Below are 26,437 nucleotides of genomic sequence, written 5' to 3'. Positions count from 1 at the left end.
TGTCCTTTGGATGGGCCACGCCATAGGAAAAAGCTAAAGCCTAGATGTTCATGCATATCACTCATTTATTTTAACCACAACATATTTGTTTAAATGCATTCATCCTCCACTTTGCATTGCCTTGCATATATAAATTTAAAAAATAATAATAATAAAAAGAAAAAATATTTGCCTCTTGTCTTCATCACTCATTATCTTGTCTCTAGTATAATGAATCTTGTTCATCCTATCATGCTCCCTCTTTCTATGTTAGTATGCTTTGGTTTGGTTATAGTAATCGCTCGAGTGAGTACCTCCATAGTCTTTTTAAATTAAGCATGGTGCTTAGGTTAAATAGACTACCTTAATCAAACAAGACATGGTGTTAAGTTTGATTATTGAACCAAACATACTTGCATGGAACTTGGTTGCACTTTTGGACTAACCCCTACAGCAAGAACATCGATATCTCTATGGGTAAGTCATGAGATCATTCATGGAGACAACTTGAGATCCTCATGGTCGAAGACAAGTTTCTTGGCCAAAGAGAACTTTGATGCAACTAAGAAGGTCCCCCTCATCCTTGGGAGACCATTCCTCAGCACTGCCAAGGCACATATTGATGTTGGAGCCGAAGAAATTCAATTCACCATCAATGGGGCCCAGGAGAAATTCAACTTCAAGCCAAAAGTTGAGCAGTGCTCAATGATCTTGGCTATAGAGCTGGCTATAATTATTGCCCTGACGCACACCAAAAAGAAGGCTAAATCAAAACCAAAGGCAAAAGCCAAGCAAAAATGGAGGAGAAAAATAGTGCCTCTGCCCAAGAAGGCCTCTACAACACCTTAGGGAGGTCCTGATGAAAGGACATGAGGCAACTACTCCTCCATCCAGGTAAGTGTTGACGGTCCTTAATGCTCATATTTAACCATCAACTAATCATAGAAAAGGATCCAAATGCATCCAACACCTAGACTTAGGGTTTTATCTGACAGAATTCCACGAGTTTTGGTGTTTGTCTATTTCTGCAAGGGGTTATCAGGAAATACCGAAGAAAGGCCCACACGTCAGGTTTACATAGAGATATTAACGTGCCGTGCAATTTTCAATCATCTAGAAGACTCCAGAAGCCACGGGAACGAAGCGGAGGCCGAGAGGGCTCAGGGACAGGGCGCCCGCCCAGCTACAGTGTCCAATTCGGACCCGTTTCGCATATTTTGCTCCACCGACCAAAGGATCAAGGAAAACCGTGCGATTAATGTCGGTTTAATCTGACGGCCCAGATTCATCTGAAAAGACTATATAAGCAAGGCTCCCTAGCCCCTGGAGAGCATACCTCTTCTACAGAATCAAAGCTAGGGTTTCAATTCTTCATCCAAGTAGAGAGGATCCCTCTAGTTCTTCTAGTTCTAGTTCCTCTAGTTCTAGTTCTAGTTAGTTCTAGTTGTAATCTAGAAAATAGGGAGAGAGAAGAGGAGAGCGGAGGAGGAGCCGGATCTGTCGGATCTTCCTCAACATTATACTTTTGCAGCATCTGGTTCGTTCTTCATCGTTCTCCAGGTTCTTCAATTCATAATTCCTGAGTTCTTTAATTACTTTTATTTACATTCAAGTTATTTATTGGATTCCCGCTTGCATCAAGTGCTCTAATCTTTGAAACATTAGAGTAGTAATTAATAGATTAGACGTGGTGTTTAGTCTTGCAGTTACCTAGAATTGCACCCAATCCTGCGGATTGTTGTGGTAGCCCTATGGTAGTGACAGCCCTAACGGTCGACGTATTCCACCTCGTTCGGATCGGTGTTTGTAGGACCATAGTGAGAGCTTCCTAGCCCCCTTCTCATCTCTTTCTGTGGTTAGTGTTCTGATGTCCTGAAATAGATAATCTTGAAGTAATTCTTGAGTCTTAGATCAACTGGAGAACTCTCAGGAAACTTCCTCTCTTCCCACCAAAAATAATTATATAGTTATCCTTGGGCGATCTTGAATCTTAATTAGTACACTCAAGTTCACTGTGGAAAATCGATACTTTGGAATACTCCCGGGTGAAGTCTACATCGGCATCCGTGCGCTGGCGGATTTTTCTGTTTGCGTTTAAAATACCCAACAAGCTTTCTGGTGCCGTTGCCGGGGAACGGTAGCTGTGCTAGTTTTGAACCAAGTCGTCCGTGTATCCTTTTTCTTTTCCTTTTTTACCACACTCACCTTATCATTTTCACCATACCACATGGATTTGACTCTAAGCATTAATGAGCATGAAATTTATTTCATAGCCACTTCATTTACTCCATGCTCATATGCAACATTTTCCCAATCCATTGGTTTTTCCAACATCACCACATTCGAGATCTCCAACCCCCTCATCATTTCTATTTATAAAAACTTTAAAAGGGTGGTTGTCGATGCATATGTCTATATTAAATATTGCAGATCTCGTTGAGTTGATCTTGATATAGGTCAGCGTTGGAGGGGAAACCACTTCGCCGACATAAATTGATGGTTTCCCAAGGACAAGCTTAGTGTCCTAAAACAAGCACTGATCAGATTGCAACATGAGCTTTTAATTATTTGCAACATTACCTTGTGTGTTGAGCATATAAGGATAATTGTAAAAATATTCCTTCGGATATTCTTGTCACTAACCTTTCCAGGATTGGAGCAAGAAGATTGGATGAATGACAAGCACAAGGTATGTCCAACCAATCATCATGCAACATTGAATTAAATTCATCCAATCTTGAATTTTGCAAAATTCAAGCTTGGGGGAGTACTTCACATAAAAACATCCTTTGCCATGTTGCTATGTTGGTTGTCCCTACCTTTGAGACATGTTCAATTTGTTAAACACTAATCATTCTACTTCATCTCCACTTGAGTAGATCTCTATAAATGCTCGCATGCTACCTCTATTTGCTTTAGTATATGTCTAGGTTTGGAGCAGTTTCATTTATATCTTAATTAAGCATGGTGCTTAGTTTAGGAATGATGATCTTACTTCCAAGGGATTTTAAATTAAGCATGGTGCTTAGGTTAAAATGCCCTCCTAAATCAAATTAGACATGGTGTCTAGGTTGATTTTTGAGCCGATAGTATCCTATAGTAGATATTGGATATTTTGTTGGACTAACCCTGCAGGAAAACTTTTAATATCGACCTGGGAAGTTGTTGACACTTGCTAACACCACTTGAATACTAGGTTGTCATCCCCAGCATGGCACTAGAGTGTACTATGGTATTTATACGCACACAGATAATCCGCAAGCGCACGGATACCGTTGAAGCTTTTACCCGGTTAAAGGTTTTATCGTATCCACAGGGAAACGGGAGAACCAACTACGCTCTAACTTAACCAAGATAGATAGATAGGTGTAAATAGGAAAGATGATAGAATCGAATAAGAACAATATTAAAGGTAAGATAACAATAGGTGATAATATGGGAATAGAGAGTAGAGCAATTCTAGTATATGGGCGATGGTAGCAGAATAGAGAGGATAACTATGGTTTCTCTACTTCAAAGGGGTATGTCTATGTCTGGGACGAACCACGTGATAAGAGTACACCACAAAGGATGCTTATCCATAGGCCGATAAACCCTACCCGTCCTGCTAACGAGAGGTGGACTACAGGGGACCAACGTAACTGTCACCTACGTGGCCTACCACACGATCCAGCTAGTCAGGGGATATCCACAAGTAATCTAGGTCTAAGCACCACGCTTACACCTATACTACAACTCTAACCTATAGGGTCCTATAGATTAGAAGTACTCAAAAGAGTTGTGAACCAGAACATACATGATTAGTAATTGCATAATGAATTAGAAGTAGATTACCAGAGTCATCCTATGAGCAAGCTTGATTAGAGCTTGATCATGGCGAAGTACAACCGGAGGAAGAACCGATAGGCCGGCCTCTCCTCTAATCCTCCTTCACTCTCCATCTCGCTACTATCTAGATCTACTCTAGTTTAGAGAAGAGAGGAGAGCTCTCATCTCTAAACCCTAGCTTTTGTTCTGTCTATGAATAATGAATAATGATCAAGGGGTGCCTCCTCCAGGGGCCAGGGGGTCTGGTTTTATAGTCCCCTCAAGTGAACCTGGGCCGTCGGATCAAACCGACATTGATTGAACGGTTATTCTTGATCCTTTAGGTCGGTGGAGCATAATCCGCGAGATTGAGCGTGATTGGCCGAAAAAGATGGGCGGGCGCCCTAAGGACTTGGGCGGGCGCCCTGTCCCTGACTCCGTTCGGTCTCCGCTTCCTTCCCGTGGCTTCTGGAGTCTTCTAGATGTAAGATAATTGCGCGGCACGTTGATATCTCTATGTAATCCCGACGTGTGGGCCTTTCTTCCTTATTTCCTGATAACACCCTGCAAAAATAGACAAATACCAAAACTCGTGGAATTCTGTCAGATAAAACCCTAAGTCTCGATGTTGATTTCATTTGGATCCTTTTCTTTGTTTATTTGATAGTTAAATTTAATACTTAAGGACCGTCAACAAACTCCCCCAAGCTTACCTCTTGCTCGTCCCTGAGCAAGGATAGACTCAGCTATGGATCATAAGTTGTTGCAATATCTTTAAAATTTGACGGTACACATGCTTTTAAATGAGGTCTCATCTCTGAGTTAGAGTAAACTATCAAGACTTAAAACTTACTTACTTTATGTTTCACCATGGGACTTGTAACCGTCACTTCTGTCTTGAGTGGTTAAAAGATAGAACAGTCCAGTCAAGTGCCATGTCGCTTATTCTTGATCAGCTATAGCTCTGGAGTTTTTGCAGATTTCCAAATAAAACTCAGAGATTCCTTTGTATGACTCTCTCATATCTCTCTTTTGTGGTATTTCTGGATCCTTACCAAGGCAGTGATGGTATATGCCTTCTCTCAAAATATGTGGTATTTGTGGTATAAGGCATAGTGACATTGCCTTCTCTCCCACCCTACTCTAATAAGGCTTTAATATCTGGAGCTCATAGGTGGGAGATAAAATATACATACTTACAAGACATTTATTGTATAGTCAAACCATGGATCCAAAGAAACAAATCAATAAGCCAAATCAAGATGTGCATGTGTGGCGAATGAATGGTGTATAATGATGATGGTGATAATAATGGTGAAAGTCTAATTCTACTTTTGCTCTTATGAGGGGATACATACCTTCCTTGCTTTTTGAAACTTTATGAGGAGAATGAGATGCTCTTCTTTTTCTTTCCTCTCAGGTGGGTATCTTGTACCCCTAATTCTACTGTCGGACACTTGTCCATTTTTACCTCTCGTCTCACTTTTTCTTTTCTTTCGAGGTTCCAGGCACTTGCCCCTTTTTATTTCCTCGTTTATTATTATATTTTTTTTTCTTTTCTTATCTTTTTTTTAGAGCACTCATCTCCTGAAATAATGTAGCAAGTGGTAGTAACCAAAATAACTGGAGCATTTATTTCACAGGGAATAACAGGGATAGGAAAATGTTTTTGGCTATTCTCTCCCGGATTAGGAGTAGAATGATTTTGGGTGAAACTGGAGATGGAAATGGATGGATATATGTGGATGGTACTTCCAGAGTAGAAGTAGCATATATGAGTGAACGTGCAAGTGAATCTTGATTTAACCACATGACAAGCTCCTAAGGGTCTACACAGCTTGACCACACTCAATGCTCATAAGCAGTAAATAAATGTGTGGCTCAAAGTCTAGCAAGCATGTATATATGGCTGTGGTAGGAATTTAAACTCTCATCATACAGGAACTCATCATGCAACATTTTAAAGATTTTCAAAGATAAAATTCTCCAGAATTCTAGCATCTCTAGAAACAGATAAACAGCAGCTCAACCTTCCCATATCTTATCCGTTAACAACTTAGATTTCAGATCAAGTTTTCATCCCACAAGTTTAGATCTAGAGCAAGCTTTAAATTATAACAGTTATGTCTAAACTTGAGAGAGAACTTTAAATTTGCAAATTAGGCAGAGCAACTATTCATCATATCCATGCTAGAGTTTTATTATTAAGATTCATAGCAAACTTTATTTATTTATTTATTTATTTAGCAAACCAAGAAAAGATATATATATATATATATATAAGCATAAAATCTTTTTTTTTTGGTTTTTCATAGTTTATGTATTTTAATATTCTAATATAATATAAGTATAAAGATAGGTAGAAATACTTAGTGAGATAAATAGGGGTGCTCTCCCCCAAGCTGAATTTTGACGTAATTTCTCTTGATGTAGCTAGCAGGTGGCAGAGGTGTATTTGAAAGTCAGCAGCATTCTGACAGCGATTAGAATGTCCTCCATCTGCTAGTCTTCTTGATTCTTAAATTTTGTGGAGCTCAAATAGACAACAAAGCTTGTGGAACTAATTAAGTGTTAGCATAAATATCTAGCCTTCATCACGTTGAGCTTCCTCAATAAATATTACTCCCTGTTTTTATATTTTTATTTTATAAAGTAAAAAAGAAATATTTATTTTTATGCCACCACAGTGAAGGTACTTATGGGTTTTATGCCACTCGTATACTCACATGGGGCTTAGTATTTTTTTAACATTTTTATTTTCTTTTCAAGATAGCATGATTAACTAATAATCTATTTATGGAAAGTAAATAATTAAAGGGAAAAGGGAATGCAGAAAGGATAAATATGGATAACTACCAATCTTACCTTTCGGCGAGGGTTCAATGTTTTAAGTCTTCTTGACAAGACTTCTCACCGTGTTCATTCTTCAGGTGCGTCATTTGATTCAGGTGCGGACCTTGACGTCTGCACCTTTTAATACGGTGTCTCACCCATGTTCTTCGTTTGCCCAGCAGTTCGAAGTGCGGTGTTAGCAGTATCTTGCTCAGTGTGTTTGTGCTCGTAGTGTACCTGCTCATAGAGACAAGGCAGAGATCAAGTGCATGGGCCCTGTTGGTGGAAAACACCAACAGAACCAAAAGTGTATTTGTTCTTCTCTAACCTTAAGCATAGTGAGCAAGACAAGTTGATGGATGATAAGTTCATGAGTGTAGCACTTATAACATTTTTCAGATCGCTCAACCTTATGGAAAGATAATCTATCTATGTATATGTCTTTTTCTTTATATCTCTCAATGATTGAATGTGTAACATTTTAGCTCATATGATTAGGAGTGTGGGATCATGGAGGTAGTACTAAGAACAAGGATTAAAGGACTAAACATGTTTAATCAGTTGGGTTGGTTAATCTAGAGTTGTAAATCATACACGTTTGTCTCTTTTATTTATATGAACGCTAGAACCAAGGAGAAGCTTATAAAAGTGATAGTCAAGTACCTTAAGATGTTACCTTGCTCGAAGAGTGATGGTACAGTATCATCTTGTGGAAGCTTTCCTTTCTTAGCGGTTGTGCATCGTGTTTGTGGCACCCTCCATGGATCATCTCTCTATGATTAATGAGCTATGTCCTTCTTGTGCAAATTGTTAAACTTCATGTGTCACTTTCTTCGTCTCTGATGTGAGTTTATCTCAGGACTTCCCAAATCAATATCGAAAGTTTTTCTGCAGGGGTTAGTCCGACAAAATATACCAATATCTACTCAAGCAGTTTTTTTAGTTCAATAACCAAACTAGACTCCATGTCTAATCAGATTAAGGAAGGCTATTCAACCTAAGCACCATACTTAATTTAAATGCCAATGGAAGTATGGCGAGTACTTCCAAACCAACACTTGCTAGTAAATAGACAAAGGTAGCATGGCAGCATTTATAGAGATCTACTCAAGTGGAGATGAAGTAGTGTGATTAGTATTTAACAAATTGAGCATGTCTCAAAGGTAGGGACAACTAGCATAGCAACATGGCAAAGGATGTTTTTATGTAAAGTACTCCCCTAAGCTTGAATTTTGCAAAATTCAAGTTTGGATGAATTTAATTCAATGTTGTATGATGATTGGTTGGACATACCTTGTGCTTGTCATTCATCCGATCTTCTTGCTCCAATCCTAGAAAGGTTAGTGACAAGAATACCCGAAGGAATATTTTTTTACAATTATCCTTATATGCTCAATACACAAGGTAATGTTGCAAATAATTAAAAGCTCATGTTACGATCTGATCAATGCTTATTTTAAGACACTGAGCTTGTCCTTGGGAAACCATCAGTTCATGTTGGCGAAGTGGTTTCCCCTCCGACGCCAACCTATATCTAGATCAACTCAACGAGATCTGCAATATTTATTATAGACATATGCATCGACAACCGCCTTTTTAAAGTTTTTATAAATAGAAAGGAAGAGGGGGTTGGAGATCTCAAGTGTGGTGATGTCGGAGAGACCAATAGATTGGGAAGATGTTGCATATGAGCATGGAGTAAACGAAGTGGCTATGAAATAAATTCCATGCTCATTAATGTTATCTTCGTCTCTAATCTGAATGTTCGGAGTTTCTCCTGGATTGGTCTCACCTATGTCCTCTTCTGTAGTTGGATGAATCTCATCTTCAAAGGGAGTCAAGAACTCACCATTTGAAATTGAGCCAAAGTTAGAACCTATTAAGGCTTCTTCCTTATCCATCCATTCTACACATTCTAGCCATTTAGAACTTGTGATCAAAATAGGGGAGGTGTTAGAATTTTCTATATGGCTTAGCTCTCCTTCTATGGCATTACTTGACATGCCATCCTTATGGTCTTCATGACTCCTATGGTTTGGTCGTCTTGGTGAATTGCTAGGATCATCATGAGACTGAAAAGAAGAGGGATAAGAGGGATCTCTAAGGTCAAGGATGGATTTAGAACTTGTGAACATGGAAGGGGAGTAGATAGAATTGTCTATATGGCTTAGCTCTCCTTCACTTGATATGTCATCCTCGACTTCTTCATGATAGGAACCAGGACATTCTCTAAGAGAAACATTATTGCAATGATTTGAATTATCCCTGCTTGAAGGTCTCTTATAGAACCAGAAGTCTAAACCATCAGCATCTAAAAGATTAAAGGTCGGAATTCCTTCCTCCCTTGGAGAATTTTGGGGTATTGATGGTTTAGGATCGATAGCTAAAGTTTGGGATTGAAGTGGTTGTGATCTGGCTATCGAAACTTCTTCTTCTTGTCTAGGAACAGGTTCTTTCTCTTTCTCAGGGATATAAAAGCTAGGAGACTTTCCGCTCATTAAATCAATCAAATTCCAAGCTTCACTAGTGGATAGGTGGTGGAAAGATCCTCCAGAGGCCGCATGAAGGGTTTGCTTATTTTTCCTACTAAGGCCCTCAAAAAAGTGAATTAGAAGAACTTCTTCTGGAATAGAAAGTTTTGGGCCAGTGAGAGTAAGGTTAATAAAGCGGTCCCATGATTTGCCAAGAGATTCTTCTTCCAGTTGTCTAAAAGAAAGAATCTCACGCCGAAGTTCCACCACTTTGGAGATTGGAAAATATTTAGAAAGAAAACTACTATATAACTCCTTCCAATCTCCATGAACACTCCCTACTTTGAGTTTATACCAATGTCTAGCTTTTCCCGTTAAAGAGAACGGAAAGAGCTTCCATTTAAGGGTCTCATCGGACATGCCTTCTATGCGAAGGAGGTCACAGACTCGATAAAACTCTCTTAGGTGTGTGTATGGGTTTTCCTCACCTTTTCCTGAGAAAGGTTGTTTTTGAATAAATTCTATGTATTCGGGGTCTATCTCAAAACTAGATGCTATGATATGCTTTGAAGATTTTGGTGGTTCGAGATGTGTGCCCGAAGGTATATGAAATTCATAGATAGACATGTTTGAATTCATGATAGACCAGAGATCAAGGATTAGATAAGAAGAAAGATTAGCAGAGATGAGGCAAAGGATAAAAGGAAAATATTTTTTTTTGTTATATATATTTATTTTTTATAAAATGATTAAACTAGTTCGTAGTCAACTCAGCAACCGTTTCCCCGGCAACGGCGCCAAAAATGCTTGTTGACACTTGCTAACACCACTTGAATACTAGGTTGTCATCCCCAGCATGGCACTAGAGTGTACTATTGTATTTATACGCACACAGATAATCCGCAAGCGCACGTATACCGTTGAAGCTTTTACCCGGTTAAAGATTTTATCGTATCCACAGGGAAACGGGAGAACCAACTACGCTCTAACTTAACCAAGATAGATAGATAGGTGTAAATAGGAAAGATGATAGAATCGAATAAGAACAATATTAAAGGTAAGATAACAATAGGTGATAATATGGGAATAGAGAGTAGAGCAATTCTAGTATATGGGTGATGGTAGCAGAATAGAGAGGATAACTATGGTTTCTCTACTTCAAAGGGGTATGTCTATGTCTGGGACGAACCACGTGATAAGAGTACACCACAAAGGATGCTTATCCATAGGCCGATAAACCCTACCCGTCCTGCTAACGAGAGGTGGACTACAGGGGACCAACGTAACTGTCACCTACGCGGCCTACCACACGATCCAGCTAGTCAGGGGATATCCACAAGTAATCTAGGTCTAAGCACCACGCTTACACCTATACTACAACTCTAACCTATAGGGTCCTATAGATTAGAAGTACTCAAAAGAGTTTTAAACTAGAACATACATGATTAGTAATTGCATAATGAATTAGAAGTAGAGTACCAGAGTCATCCCATGAGCAAGCTTGATTAGAGCTTGATCATGGTGAAGTACAACCGGAGGAAGAACCGATAGCCCGGCCTCTCCTCTAATCCTCCTTCGCTCTCTATCTCGCTACTATCTAGATCTACTCTAGTTTAGAGAAGAGAGGAGAGCTCTCATCTCTAAACCCTAGCTTTTGCTCTGTCTATGAATAATGAATAATGATCAAGGGGTGCCTCCTCCAGGGGCCAGGGGGTCTGGTTTTATAGTCCCCTCAAGTGAACCTGGGCCGTCGGATCAAACCGACATTGATTGAACGGTTATTCTTGATCCTTTAGGTCGGTGGAGCATAATCCGCGAGATTGAGCGTGATTGGCCGAAAAAGATGGGCGGGCGCCCTAAGGACTTGGGCGGGCGCCCTGTCCCTGACTCCGTTCGGTCTCCGCTTCCTTCCCGTGGCTTCTGGAGTCTTCTAGATGTAAGATAATTGCGCGGCACGTTGATATATCTATGTAATCCTGACGTGTGGGCCTTTCTTCCTTATTTCCTGATAACCCCCTGCAAAAATAGACAAACACCAAAACTCGTGGAATTCTGTCAGATAAAACCCTAAGTCTCGATGTTGATTTCATTTGGATCCTTTTCTTTGTTTATTTGATAGTTAAATTTGATACTTAAGGACCGTCAACAGAAGTCCTGAGATACACCCACATTGGAGACAAAGAGAGAGACACATGAAGGTTAACAATTTACACAAGGAAGGCATAGCTCACAAGAGATGATCCATGGAGGGTGCCACAAACACGATGCACAACCGCTAAGAAAGGAAAGCTTCCACAAGGTGATACTGTACCATCACTCTTCAAGTAAGGTAACATCTTAAGGTACTTGACTATCACTTTTGTAAGTTTCTCCTTATTTCTAGCGTTCACATGAATAAAAGAGACAAACATGTATGATTTACAACTCTAGATTAACCAACCCAATCGATTCAACATGTTTAGTCCTTCCACCTTTGTGATCCCACACTATCGATGAAAGCTGGTCGGCAGTCTTCCTTGGGGTATACCCACGGTAGTAGTTTATCGGTAGACGGTGCGCAAGCTATGAACTCGATGGTGACGCAAGACACGGACAAGCTTTTTATCCAGGTTCGGCCGCCGAGCTGGCGTAATACCTACATCTTGTGTCTTGTTGTATTGATTTGTGTTGAGAGAATAATGATGTCCTAGGGGGGTCCCTTGCCTCTCCTTATATAGTCCGGAAGGCAGGGTTACAGATCTAGAAACTAATCCTAATCAGTTACAACTGCCATAGATAGTTCGATATCAATTCCTATTTTAACCGACTAGAATCCTCCTTGATCTCCACGTCTTGTTTCCTTGCGCGAAACTCCGAGCTATCGGATCAAGCCTCGAACTTGTCTCGTAATGGGCCAAGCCTCCTGGCCCAAGTCTAGCCGTAAGGGTATAGGGGTTTATACCCCCACAGCTAGTCCCCGAGCACCATGTATTGTGAAGTAACACGCCGTCTTGAGCTTCTTCGACCAGTGAAACTTGACGTCTTCAATAAGCAGGAAAGTTGCCTAAACAGTCGTAATGACATTTTGACCAACTTCGAAGATAGTTGACCGATATTGGCATCAAAGAAGCAGGTTGTTCGAAGAATGCATGGTGCTCTTAATCAAAAAAGATTTCTTTCCTGGTGAAGTGTGCCCACTTTACTTTTCTGAAAAGTATAGCCTTTCAAAAAGCAAGCATATTCACCGCAAGGTGAAGTGTGCCCACTTAGTCCCCAAGCCTGGTAGTAGGTGACGTAGGCACGTGGTACCAGGGTCAAAAGAAAAGTCATCAAAGAAATTCTGAACTGAGATGCATCGCCAGATGCATCGTACCGATGTAGTCCCCGAGCTCGCTGGAAGGCAAAGTATGAGCCTTGTAGCAAAGTCTAAAAAATTCAAGTTATCCAGTCCCCGAGCATCTCATGCTCATTTGCCATCGGATAGACTTATCAACCAGTCCCCGAGCGTGTAGTGCTCGGTGGTTGGTGCAGTACCCAGAGTTTCAAACTGGCAGACTGGTCGACCAGTCCCCGAGCATACAGTGCTCGGTGGTCGGGGCAGTCCCCAGATCTTCAAGCTGGCAGACTGGGCGACCAGTCCTCGAGCATACAGTGCTCGGTGGTCGGTGCAGTCCCCAGGTCTCCATACACGAAAAAATGGACGACCAGTCCCCGAGCATACAGTGCTGGGTGGTCGGTGTAGTTCCCAGGAACGTTTGATCCACCACCAATTTTCGTCTGTTATTTTGAAAAATGTCTCATCACATAAATGGGTGATGTGACGAGACCCCCTGACGCGCTGTAAGGTGGTTGCATGAAAAGGTGGGCGCGGTAACTGTGCAGCCGCTCTTTGCGCGGTTCGAGAAAAGGAAACCATTAATTATGCAAAAAGGCCGCCGTATTAACTGCTGGTAATTGTTGGAAGCCGAAGCGCCGCGTCCGCCGTTGGGCCCGCCCACTTCCCAAGGATGCGGGAAGTGGGAGGGGTGGAGTTGTTACTTATAAAAGCTTGATGGTGCCCCCGTATTGCTTACCCTGCCATTGCCTTCAAACTTTCCGTTCTTGCTTTCTTCAACCACCGTCAATCCTCCCAACTCACAGTCACTCCTGCAACGTCAATGGCGAAGAGCGACTCCAAGAAGAGGGCCGAGCTGATGGCCAAGGAATGGAAAAAGTCCCGAAGCAATGTGAAGTCCCTCAACGACCTCGTCGACATGGGGCTACTGCACAGCCCAGAGCTCGGCGGCTGGAGGGCGCCAGAGGGGGAGAGCTACCCCGACCCCCGTGCTGGTGAGATTGTAGTGTTCGAAGATTTTCTCAAGAGGGGTTCTGGGGTTCCTGTCCATCCTTTTCTCCAGGGGCTTCTTCTATACTATGAGACCGGGATCTGCAATCTGCACCCGAACTCAATTCTTCTCATCTCCACTTTCATCCATCTGTGCGAGGCCTATGTTGGAATAGAGCCGCACTTCGATCTTTTCCGTTATCTTTTCTGTTTGAGGAAAAAGGGGGCGGTTGGAGGCTCAAAGATTGCAGGTGGAGTATACCTCAATCTTCATGACGGGATGAAGAACCGATATCTAAACTGCCCATGGAACACTTCTCTCACCGATTGGTACAAGAAGTGGTTCTACGTCAGGGAAGAGCCGGGCAGCTCCACGTTCTGCGACGTGGGGTACATCCCCGAGAAGAGGGTCAGTTGGATCGACCGCCCAGAGTTCGCAGGTCAAGTAGCGGACCTGATGAAGCTGATCGACTGGTCGCGTTTGGATGGGCTAGGGGTGGTCGGCAACTTCGTCTGTCGTCGGGTGATGCCCTACCAGAAGAGGGTGCACTCGGCGTACGAGTACGCTGGAAGCCAGGACCCGACCAGGATGAGGCCTGAGGTCTTGGAGAAGGCAGAAGTGCAGCAGCTGTTGAACGAGCTGTTCAATTTTGCGGACGGCAGCTTCGTCCGTGGTAGTGATCGGGTGCAGGCCTTCAAGCTGGGGCGACCAGCTCCTAAGGTAATGTTACCGACTGATTGTACCTCCTTAGTTCTTGCCTCTTCCTAGTTGCTGACTTGTCTTTGTTGCCGTTGCAGATCGGAGACGTTGACCGGTGCACAGTGTATGTATCACAGGCACCTGGGATGGAGAATCCCGCGGGGGAAGATCCGCCAGAGGACGACGCTGTTCGGTGTACTCGGTACACCAGCAGTGAGGAGGAGCAGACCCACCGTGCCCCGACCACCGAGGAAAGAGTGGCGGGGAAAAGGCCATTGGCAGCAGACCCCTCCCCGCAGAGAGCAGCCAGGCGCCAAAGTGTCGTTGGCTCGTCCGGATCACCGACGACAACGACGAGGAGGAGGAGGCCGTGCCGTCGTTGGTCCGGAGGCCTCGCAGTTGTCTGGACGTTGCGCCGACCACCACTGGTCCGGTGACCAGTGACCCGCCTGCTCCGCACATCGAGCCGACGCATGTCGTAGAGACGGGAGCGTAGGCACCGACCGGTAGGGTTAGGAGGCGGTTCACCGCAACGCACCGGCGCTCTGACCTGTAAGTTTGCATTCTTACTTTCGTGCTGTGATGTTTTGCGTCTTTGTTGCTACGTTTTGACACTGTTTAAATGTTGTCTTATTGTTAGCGCGGCGTCGGACGTCGATCCTGACCACGTTGCTGGCCAGAAGGTGGCCGAACCTGCCGCTGCTGCTGGGGACGTTGCGCTGCAGACCACGGAGCAGCCCGCGGCAGCAACCGTGGCTGAGAGCGCCGAGGAGCTCCCGGCCTCAGCAAGGACCACGGCGAGCACCCCGACGAGGGATGAGGAGGCTACGAGGACCCCTCCTCCAAGTAGCATCGTGGAGGAGGAAGACAGAGTCCCGACTCCTCCCCCCGCCGAAGAGAGGGGAGTCCCAACGACGCCCCGGGCAGGAGCCTCTTCGTCCGCAGGCTCCCCGGGCCTGGACCAGGGGCCAGTGATGCCAGCGACCACAGCCGGTGGTAGCGCGGCGAACGAGGAAACCCATGCGGCCTCTGACGACGACGTGGAGGAGATTGAAGGTCGTCCCAGTGATGGCCGCCAGCACGTCTACGTGTGGCGCCAACGCGAGGACTACTTCATCGGACACGAGGAGCTCGCGGAGACGGAAGAGGCCGCAAGGGTGGAGCGCGCAGCCAAACGTCTCGTGGACGAGGTTAAGGTAAGTGGTCCTTTCTGCTACTCGACGCTTTTGTGCTGTTTTGCTTGGTCAACATGTGTTCTTCTTGCAGGGCGCAATGAAAACGGCGAAGTACCGGAAGAGGTGCTTCGACCAAATACAGGGCATCGTGGCCGAGAACAAGGCCCTGTCCGCGGAGGTGGACCCGCTGCGGTCGGAGGTTGGGGAGAAGGTGGCCGAGATGAGCGCTCAGGAAGAGCGTCGTCTCGAGCTCACTCGGCGTTTAGCCGACCAGTATCGGCAGCGGACAGGTTAGTCACATACCCCGGGTAGCTGTATGTAACCGCGTGGTTAGGTTTGGTGACCAGGGGATTGTTCATGTAGACTTGGAGGAGGAGGTCGCGCGCCTTCGGCAAGAGAAGGAGCAGCTCGGCCAAGAGCTTGCCGGGGCGCTAGAGGCCGGGTGCCGAGCAGGCGAGTAGCTAAGCCACAGGAATCGAGAATTGTCTGGTAATGACCGTGCCGCTCCCCCTTTTTTTATTTGGCTGCTCAACGTTCCTTTCAGTGTTCTTAAACTGACCTCCTGCTTTGTTTGTAGTGCTCAAGGTGAATACCAAGAAGCACTTAGACGAGCTGGTCAAGGATCGGGACTCCTGGAAGACTAACTGCATTAGGCTTTGGAAAGGAGTAGCCCCGGTCCTGGACTTGATCAGCCCCGAGCTTCCTGAAGACCAGCCCCGCGCGCCGAAGCTGACGCCAGTCGAGAAGGCGCAACGGGCGTGGGATTGGCTCCAGCAGTTCGTTAAGGACGCCGGGGAGTTCGCCGGCGCGCATGTCCTCAGCATGGTGCGCGCCCACTATCCCCTGGTTGACTTGTCCAGGCTGGAGAGGGGGTACCCCAAGGAAGTCGGCCTGCAGGAGGCGGACGACCTTCGAGCGGGCCTGCTAGATTTGTCATCGACGGTGATCGGCGACATCAACCTATGCGGGACGGCCACTCCCCTCGGCCAGCCGGGGTCAGACAGATCGGCCAGGGAGTTGTCGGGGGCGTCTATTGCCAGAGATGAGCGGTTGACACCTGCGGTCTCGACCAGCCAGGCGCCGGTGGCCCCGACCCCTTCGTCCGGGCAGCAAGGCCAGGCGGCTGATCAGCCCGAGCAGTAGGCCTGTAGGATAGTCTGTAGGAGTAGACTAGTAACCGCCCGTCGGGGTGTTTATTGTAAACTCTGTATGTAAAGTTTGTAATAAAGTTTGATTTTGTCATGACCATGATTTTGAGCGCTGTAATGTTATCTGGGTGATGTATCACCGTGTTTGATTGGTGGTAGTTAAGGGTCTTTGCTGCAGAGGAAGATTGTTGTGCTCGTCGAAAGCTCTGCGTGTAAACAATGTATAGCGAAAAAGGAAAACCTTTATTATTGCTAATTATAAAAAACTTACAAGCAAAAGGTACTGGAACTTATGGATAAAAACGGCGTAGCTTGTCTATGTGCCAGGAATTAGGCACGCGTGTTCCATTTGGATACGCCAGTCTGTAGGATGTAGGACGTGTGACTTCGGCGACCACAAAGGGTCCTTCCCAAGGCGTGGATAACTTGTGCGTTCCTTTCTGGCTTGTTTTCCACTTGAGTACCAGGTCACCGACCATGAAAGAACGGTCTTTGACGTTCCTGTTGTGATAGCGCCTGATGGCTTCGAGATACTTTGCTGTTCGGAGACATGAAATTAGACACTTTTCCTCCATGCAGTTGATTTCGAGCTCCCTAGCGTTGTCAGCCGTTGATTGATCAAAGTTTTCAGCTCTTGGAGATCTGAAGGTTACATCAGATGGAAGCACTGCCTCAGAGCCATAAACCATGAAGTAGGGTGATACACCTGTATTGCGACTGGCCTGTGTTCGGATGCCCCAGACCACGGCTGGCAATTCTTTCATCCATCGACCAGGCGCTCTGTCATTCTCGGTGTACAACCTTTTCTTTAGGGCATCAATGATCATTCCATTCGCGCGCTCGACTTGACCGTTTGCTCGTGGGCGAGCTACTGACACGTATTTTATGACTATGCCTCTGTCATCGCAGAGGTCCCAGAATGTAGTGCCAGTGAACTGAGTGCCCAGGTTGGTGATTATACTGTTGGGGATCCCGAATCTGTGTATGATTTGATTGAGGAATTCCACAGCCTTCTCGGAGGTTGCTTTGACCAGTGGCATGTATTCAATCCACTTCGAGAATTTGTCGATTAACACGAAGACGAACTTGAAGTTGCCGGGGGCCGGTTTAAATGGCCCGATCATGTCGAGGCCCCAGCAGGCAAAAGGCCAAGATGACGGGATAGTTTGAATCTCATGAGCAGGTACGTGGGTCCTTTTGGCGAAGAACTGGCATCCTTCACAATGTCGGACCAGTTTTTCTGCGTCGGTGACCGCGGTTGGCCAGTAAAAACCTACTCAGAAAGCCTTCTCGACCAGCGTTCTGGAGGCGGCATGGTTGCCGCAGGATCCGGCGTGTATGTCGTCTACGAGCTTGATGCCATCATCTTGGGATATGCATTTGAGCAGCACTTCAGAGCTTGCATTTTTTCACATAAGTTTGCCGTCCACTAGTATGTAATTCTTTGATCGTCGAATGAGGCGCTCGTTCTCCGTTTTATCCTGAAAGCCTGACCCGTCCGATATATATCTGATGAACGGTGTACGCCAATCATGGCTGCTGGTTGTTGGAGTAGCGTCGTCTATGAGCATTGCCTCAATAGGTTGCTTTTCGACCAGGTCTGTGCCCACACTTGGCTCATGGATGTCCTGGACGAAAACACCTCGCGGGATCTGAGCCCGAGACGACCCTAACTTTGACAGCGCATCCGCAGCCTGGTTCTTATCCCGGACCACATGGATGTACTCTATGCCATAGAAGTTGGATTCCCATTTGCGGATTTCTTTGCAGTAGAGATCCATCTTCTCGTGGGTTGCGTCCCATTCCTTATTGAGCTGGTTGATAACTAAAGCGGAGTCGCCGTAGACGTAGAGGCGTTTGACTCCCAACTCAACGGCTAGTCGTATGCCATGCAGGCATGCTTCGTACTCGGCGACGTTGTTTGACGCTGGGAAAAGGATCCTAAGGATGTAACGTAGCTTGTCCTTGTTAGGCGACACGAAAAGTATCCCAGCGCCGGCGCCGATGAAGTTCAAGGACCCGTCGAAGAACATTGACCAGTGGTCGGAGACATCGGAAACGGGAGGCTCGTTAAGATCTGTCCACTCTGCTATAAAATCGACCAGGGCCTGAGACTTGACTGTGGTGCGGCTCTGGAAGTCCAGGGAAAATGGGCATAACTCCATTGCCCATTTTACAATTCTGCCGTTGGCGTCTTTATTGCGCAGAATATCCCCAAGTGGGAAACTGGTGGTTACCAAGACCCGATGGCCGTCGAAGTAGTGCTTTAGCTTCCTCGACGTTATTAGGATGGCGTATATGAACTTCTGTATTTGTGGGTATCTGGCCTTGGACTCATTTAAGACTTCGCTTATGAAATAAACGGGTCTCTGGACCTTGTAGACGTGACCTGGCTCGTCTCGCTCGACCACTATTGCCATGGAGACAACCCTGCCGGTTGCCGCAATGTAAAGGAGTAGGTCTTCATTGGGCTGAGGTGCTGTGAGAACAGGTGGTGAGGTGAGGAAGCCTCTTCTTGTCGACGAAAGCTGGTCGGCAGTCTACCTTGGGGTATGCCCACGGTAGTAGTTTATCGGCAGACGGTGCGCAAACTACGAACTCGATGGTGACGCAAGACACGGACAAGCTTTTTATCCAGGTTCGGCCGCTGAGTTGGCGTAATACCTACGTCTTGCGTCTGATTGTATTGGATTGAGAGAATAATGTGTCCTAGGGGGGTCCCTTGCCCCTCCTTATATAGTCCAGAGGGCAGGGTTACAGATCTGGAAACTAATCCTAGTCGGTTACAATTGCCATAGATAGTTCGATATCAATTCCTATTCTAACCGACTAGAATCCTGCTTGATCTCCACGTCTTGTTTCTTTGCGCGAAATTCTGAGCTATCGGATCAAGCCTTTGAATTTGTCTCGTAATGGGCCAAGTCTCCTGGCCCAAGTCTGGCCGTAAGGGTATAGGGGTTTATACCCCCACAGCTAGTCCCCGAGCACCATGTATTGTGAAGTAACACGCCGTCTTGAGCTTCTTCGACCAATGAAACTTGACGTCTTCAATCAACATGAAAATTGTCCAGACAGTTGCAACGATATTTTGATCAAATCTAAATATATTTGATCAACATCATCATCGAAGAAGCCAATTGTTCGAAGAATGCATGGTGTTCTTGAGAAAAAATATTTCTTTTCCGGTGAAGTGTGCCCACTTTACTTTTCCGAAAAGTACAGATCTTCAAAAAAAAGCAAGCATGTTCACCGCAAGGTGAAGTGTGCCCACTTAGTCCCCGAGCCTGGTAATAGGTGACGTAGGCACGTGGTGCCAGGGTCAAAAGAAAAATCTTCAAAGTAACTTTGAATCTGAGATGCATCGCCAGATGCATCGTACCGATGTAGTCCCCGAGCTTGCTGGAAGGCGAAGTATGAACCTTGTAGCAAGGTCTAAAAAATTAAAATTGTCCAGTCCCCGAGCGTCTCATGTCCATTTACTATAAGATAGGCTTATCAATTTGACGAGCTGGTCAACCAGTCCCTGAGTGTACAATGCTCGGAGATCGATACAGCCCACAGATTTCCGAACTAACAGACTGGACGACCAGTCCCCGAGCATCAAGTGATCGGTGGTCGGTGCAGTCCTTGAATTCCCAAACCAATGGATTTGGCGGCCAGTCCCCGAGCATCAAGTGCTCGGTGGTCGGTGCATTTCTTGAATTTCCGAATTAATAGACTGGGCGACCAGTCCCCGAGCATACAGTGCTCGGTGGTCGGTGCAGTCCTTGAATTACCGAGTTAATAGACTGGGCGACCAGTCCCCGAGCATACAGTGCTCGGTGGTCGGTGCAGTCCTTGAGTTACCGAGTTGATAGACTGGGCGACCAGTCCCCGAGCATACAGTGCTCGGTGGTCGGTGCAGACCTTGAGTTGTTGACCTTTCTTCCAATTTTTGTCTGTTTTATTTTGAAAAAATCTTACCACGTAATTAATTGACGTGACGAGACCTCTTGGCGTAATGTCAGATGGTTGCGTGAAAAGCTGCGCCTGGCAACTGTGCAGCCGCCCTTTGCAGGGTTTGAGAAAAAGAAACCATCAATTTGTACGAAAATGCCGCCGCATTAATTGCTGATAATCTTTGGAAACCGAAGCGCCGCGTCCACCATTGGTCCCGCCCACTTCCCAAGAATGCGGGAAGTGGGAGGGGTGGAGTTGTGGTTTATAAAATCCCGACAGTTACCCCCGCATTGCTCACCCTACCATTGCCTTCAAGCCTTCCGCTCTTGCCTTCTACAATCACCTGCACCCTCCTAGCTCGCAACCACTCCCGCATCTCCAATGGCGAAGAGCAACTCCAAGAAGATGGCCGAGCTGATGGCCAAGGAATGGAAGAAATCCCGCAGCACTTCGAAGTCCCTTGGCGACCTCATCAATATGGGGCTACTGCACAGCCCAGAGCTCGGCGGCTGGAGGGCGCCAGAGGGGGAGAGCTACCCCGACCCCCGCGCCGGTGAGATCGTAGTATTCGAGGATTTCGTTAAGAGGGGTTTTGTGGTTCCTGTTCATCCTTTTCTTCAGAGGCCTCTCTTGTACTATGAGATCGGGATTTGCAATCTGCACCCGAACTCTATCCTTCTCATCTCCACCTTTATCCATCTTTGCGAGGCCTATGTTGGCATAGAGCCGCACTTCGATCTTTTTCGTTATCTTTTCTGTTTGAGGAAGAAGGGAGCGGTTGGAGGCTCCAAGATTGCAGGTGGAGTATACCTCATTCTTCGCGACGGGATGAAGAACCATTATCTGAGCTGCCCATGGAACACTTCCCTAACCGAATGGTACAGGAAGTGGTTCTATGTTAGGGAAGAGCCGGGCAGCTCCACGTTCTGCGACGTGGGGTACATCCCTGAGAAGAGGGTCAGTTGGACCGACCGTTCAGAGTTCACCGGCCAGGTAGCGGAACTGATGAAACTGATCGACTGGTCGCGTTTGGACGGGCTGGGTGTGGTCGGCAACTTCGTTTGTCGTCGGGTGATGCCCTGCCAGAAGAGGGTGCACTCGGCGTACGAGTATGCTGGAAGCCAAGACCCGACTAGGATGACACCTGAGATCTTGGAGAAGGCGGAGGTGCAGCAGTTGTTGAACGAGCTGTTCAACTTTGCTGACGGGAGCTTCATCCGAGGTAGTGATCGGGTGCAAGCTTTCAAGCTGGGACGACCAGCTCCTAAGGTATCGCTTCTTCCTGATTGTGCCTCCTTAGCGTTTGTTATTGTCAGCTGCTGACTTGTCTGTGTTAATTTTGTAGATCGGAGATGTTGACCGGTGCACAGTGTATGTGTCACTAGCGCCTGGGATGGAAAATCTCGCAGGGGAGGATCCGCCGGAGGAGGACGCTGCTCGGTGTACTCGGTAAACCAGCAGTGAAGAGGAGCAAGTCCGTCCCGCCTCGAGCACCGAGGACCGGGTGACTGGGAAGAGGCCATTGGCAGCAGATCCTTCACCTGCGCCGACGCTGCCGGCAGAGAGCAGCCAGGCGCCAAAACGCCGTCGGCTCGTCCGGATCACCGACGACGATGATGAGGAGGAGGAGGCCGCACCGTCGCTGGTCCGAAGGCCTTGTAGCCGTTCGGATAATACGCCGGCCACCACTGATCGGGTGGCCAGCGACCCTCCTGCACCACGCGTCGCAGAAACGGGGGCACCGGCGCCGACCGGTAGGGCTAGGAGGAGGTTCACCGCAACCCACCGTCGATCAGACCTGTAAGTGTTCAACTTACGTATTTTGGCATTTTTTTTACTGTTGTTGAAAATTTCGCTTCATTGCTCTGCGCGGCGTCGGACGTCAACCCCGACCAAGTCGCGGAGCAGAGGACAGCCGAGCCTGCTGCCGCCGTTGAGGACGCCGCGCCGCAGGTCACAGAGCAGCCTGCAGTGGCGGCCGCTACTACAGGCGCTGACAGACAAACCGCCCCGGCGAGTGCCGCGGCGAGCACTCCGCCGAGGGGTGAGGAGGCGACAAGGACCCCTCCCCCGAGTACTGTTGCGGAGGAGGAAGGCAGAGTCCCGACTCCTCCAGCCGAAGAAGCGAGGGTCCCGATACCGCCCCGAGCAGGGGCCTCTTCGCCCGTAGGTTCCCCTGGCCTAGACCAGGGACCCGTAATGCTCTCGTCTGCAGCCGGGGGCAGTGCGGCACACGAGGAGCCCTAGGAGGCCTCTGATGATGACGTGGAGGAGGTCTAGGGTCGTCCCCATGATGGTCGCCAGCACGTCTATGTGTGGCGCCAACGCGGGGACCACTTTATTGAACACGAGGAGCTCGCGGAGACGGAGGAGGCCGCGAGGGTGGAATGCGCGGCTAAGCGTCTCGTGGACGATGTTAAGGTAAGTGGTCCTATGTGCTGCTCGACAACTATGTGCAGTGTTCCTATGTTCAACATATACTCTTTCTTGCAGGGCGCAATGAAAACGGCGAAGTACCGGAAGAGGTGCTTCGACCAAATAGAAGGCATTGTGGCCGAGAACAAAACCCTGGCCACGGAGGTAGACCGGCTTCGGTCAGAAGTTGGAGAGAAGGTGGCCGAGATGAGCGCTCAGGAAGAGCGCCGTCTCGAGCTTACCCGACGCTTGGCCGACCAGTATCGGCAGCGAGAAGGTCAGTCTCGTACTCCGAGGCAGCTGTTTGTAGCCGCGTTGGTTGATTTTTGCTGACCAAAAGATTATTCACGTAGGCTTGGAGGAGGAGGTGGCGCGGCTTCGGCAGGAGAAGGAGCAGCTCGGACAAGAACTTGCTGGGGCGCTGGAAACCGGGCGCCGAGCAGGCGAGGAGCTAGGCCAGAGGAACCGGGAGTTGTCTGGTAAGTAGCCGTGCCGCCACCCTTTTGTATAGCTGCTCAACATTCTTTTCATTGTGCTGACCTACTCCTTGATTTGCAGTGCTCAAGGTGAATACGAAGATGCACTTAGACGAGCTGGTCAAGGATCGGGACTCCTGGAAGACTAATTGTATTAGGCTCTGGAAAGGAGTATCCCCGATCCTAGACTTGATCAGCCCCGAGCTTCTAGAAAGCCAGCCCCGCGCGCCAAAGCTGACGCCTGTCGAAAAGGCGCAACGGGCCTGGGATTGGCTCTAGCAGTTCGTGAAGGACGCCGGGTAGTTCGCTGGCGCACATATTCTCAGCATGGTGCGCGCCCACTACCCCCAGGTCGACTTGTCTAGGCTGGAGAAGGGGTATCCCAAGGAGGTCGGCCCACAGGAGGCGGACGAGCTTCGGGCCGGTCTGCTGGACTTGTCATCGACGGTGATCGGCGACATTAATCTATGCGGGACGGCCACTCCCCCCGACCAGCCGGGTTCAGACAGGTCGGCCAGGGAGTTGTCAGGGGCGTCTGTTGCTGGAGATGGGTGGTCGACGCCTGCGGTCTCGACCAGCCAGGCGCCGGTGGCCCCGACGCCTTCGTCCGGGCAGCAAGGCCAGGCGGGTGATCAGCCCGAGCAGTAGGCCAGTAGGGTATTCTTTAGGAGTAGACTAGTGACCTCCCGTCGGGGTATTTATTGTAAACTTTGTATGTAAAGTTTGTAATAAAGTTTGCTTTTGTCATGACTATTATTTTGAGCGCTGTAAAGTTATCTGAGTGACGTGTCACTGTGTTTGATTCGTAGTCGTTAAGAGTTTCCGTCGCAGAGGACATTGTTGCTCTTCGCCGAAAGCTCTGCGTGTAAACAAAGTATAGCCAAAAAGAAAAAACTTTTATTATTGCCAATTATAAGACACTTACAAGCAAAAGTTACTAGAACTTATGGATAAAATCGGTGCAGTTTGTCTATGTGCCAAGAGTTAGGCACGCGTGTTCCGTCTGGATATGCCAATCTGTAGGATGTGGGTCATGTGACTTCGGCGACCACAAAGGGTCCTTCCCAGGGGGTGGATAGCTTGTGCATTCCTTCCTGGCTTGTTTTCCATCTGAGTACCAGATCGCCGACCACGAAAGAACGGTCCTTGACGTTCCTGTTGTGGTACCGTCTGATTGCTGCAAGATACTTTGCTGTTCGGAGACATGAATTTAGACGCTTTTCTTCCATGCAGTTAATTTCGAGCTCCCTGGCGTTGTCGGCTGTTGACTGGTCGAAGTTTTCAATTCTAGGAGAACCAAAGGTTATATCAGACGGCAGAACTGCCTCGGTGCCGTAAACCATGAAGTAGGGTGACACTCCCGTGTTCCGACTAGCCTGAGTTCAGAGACCCCAGACCACAGCCGGTAACTCTTTCATCCATCGACCAGGTGCTCTGTCGTTCTCGGTGTACAACCTTTTCTTTAGGGCGTCAATAATCATTCCGTTCGCACGCTCAACTTGGCCATTTGCTCGTGGGTGAGCTACTGACACGTATTTTATGACTATGCCTCTGTCATCGCAGAAGTCCCAAAATGTGGTGCCAGTGAACTGAGTACCCAGGTCGGTGATTATACTGTTTGGGATCCCGAATCTGTGTATGATTTGATTGAGGAACTCCACGGCCTTCTTGGAGGTTGCTTTGACCAGTGGCATGTATTCAATCCACTTTGAGAACTTGTCAATTAAAACGAAAACGAACTTGAAGTTGCCAGGGGCCGGTTTAAATGGCCCGATCATGTCGAGCCCCCAGCAGGTGAAAGGCCAGGACGACGGGATAGTTTGAATCTCATGAGCAGGTACGTGGGTCCTTTTAGCGAAGAACTGACATCCCTCACAGTGTCGGACCAGTTTTTCTGCGTCGTTGACAGCGGTTGGCCAATAAATACCTGCTCGGAAAGCTTTCCCGACCAGTGTTCTGGAGGCAGCATGATTGCCGCAGGATCCGGCATGTATGTCGTCTAGGAGCTTGATGCCATCATCCTGGGATATGCATTTGAGCAGCACTTCAGAACTTGCATTTTTTCGCATAAGTTTGCCGTCCACCAGTATGTAATTCTTTGACCGTCGAATGAGGCGCTCGTTCTCTATTTTATCCTGAAAGCCTGACCCGTCCGATATATATCTGATGAACGGGGTGCGCCAATCACGACTACTGGTTGTCGGAGTAACGTCGTCTATGAGCATTGCCTTAATAGGTTGCTTTTCGGCTGGGTCTTTGCCCACGCTTGGCTCATGGATATCCTAGACAAAAACACCTCGCGGGATCTGGGCCCGAGATGACCCTAACTTTGACAACACATCTGCTGCCTGGTTCTTGTCCCGGACCACGTGGATGTACTCTACGCCATAGAAGTTGGCTTCCCACTTGCGAATTTCTTTGCAGTAGAGATCCATCTTCTCGTGGGTTGCGTCCCATTCCTTGTTGAGCTGGTTGATAACTAAAGCGGAGTCGCCATAGACATAAAGGCGTTTGACTCCCAACTCAACGGCTAATCGTATGCCGTGAAGGCATGCTTCGTACTCGGCGACGTTGTTTGATGCCGGAAAAAGGATCCTAAGGACGTAACGCAGTTTGTCCTTGTTAGGCGACACGAAAAGTATCCCAGCGCCAGCGCCGTTGATGTTTAAGGACCCGTCGAAGAACATCAACCAGTGGTCGGAGACATCGTGGACGTGAGGCTCGTTGAGATCCGTCCACTCTGCGATGAAATCGACCAGGGCCTGAGACTTGACTGTGGTGCGGCTCTGGAACTCCAGGGAGAATGGGCATAATTCCATTGCCCATTTTACAATTCTGCCGTTGGCGTCTTTATTGCGCAGAATATCCCCAAGAGGGAAACTGGTGGTTACCAAGACTTGATGGCCGTCAAAGTAATGCTTTAGCTTTCTCGATGTTATTAGAATGGCGTATATGAGCTTTTGTATTTGCGGATATCTGGCCTTGGACTCGTTTAGGAATTCGCTTATGAAGTAAACGGGTCTCTGGACCTTGTAGACGTGACCTGGCTCGTCTCGCTCGACCACTATTGCCGTCGAAACAACCCTGTCGGTTGCAGCAATGTAAAGGACTAGGTCTTCATTGGGCTGAGGCGCTGTGAGAACAGGCGGTGAAGTGAGGAAAGTCTTAAGCTGGGTGAACGCAGCGTCAGCC

Source organism: Sorghum bicolor, chromosome 6, assembly GCF_000003195.3.
Source record: "Sorghum bicolor cultivar BTx623 chromosome 6, Sorghum_bicolor_NCBIv3, whole genome shotgun sequence".
NCBI lineage: Eukaryota > Viridiplantae > Streptophyta > Magnoliopsida > Poales > Poaceae > Sorghum > Sorghum bicolor.
The sequence above is the reverse complement of the archived record's forward strand: the minus strand, read 5'-3'. Positions refer to the sequence as shown.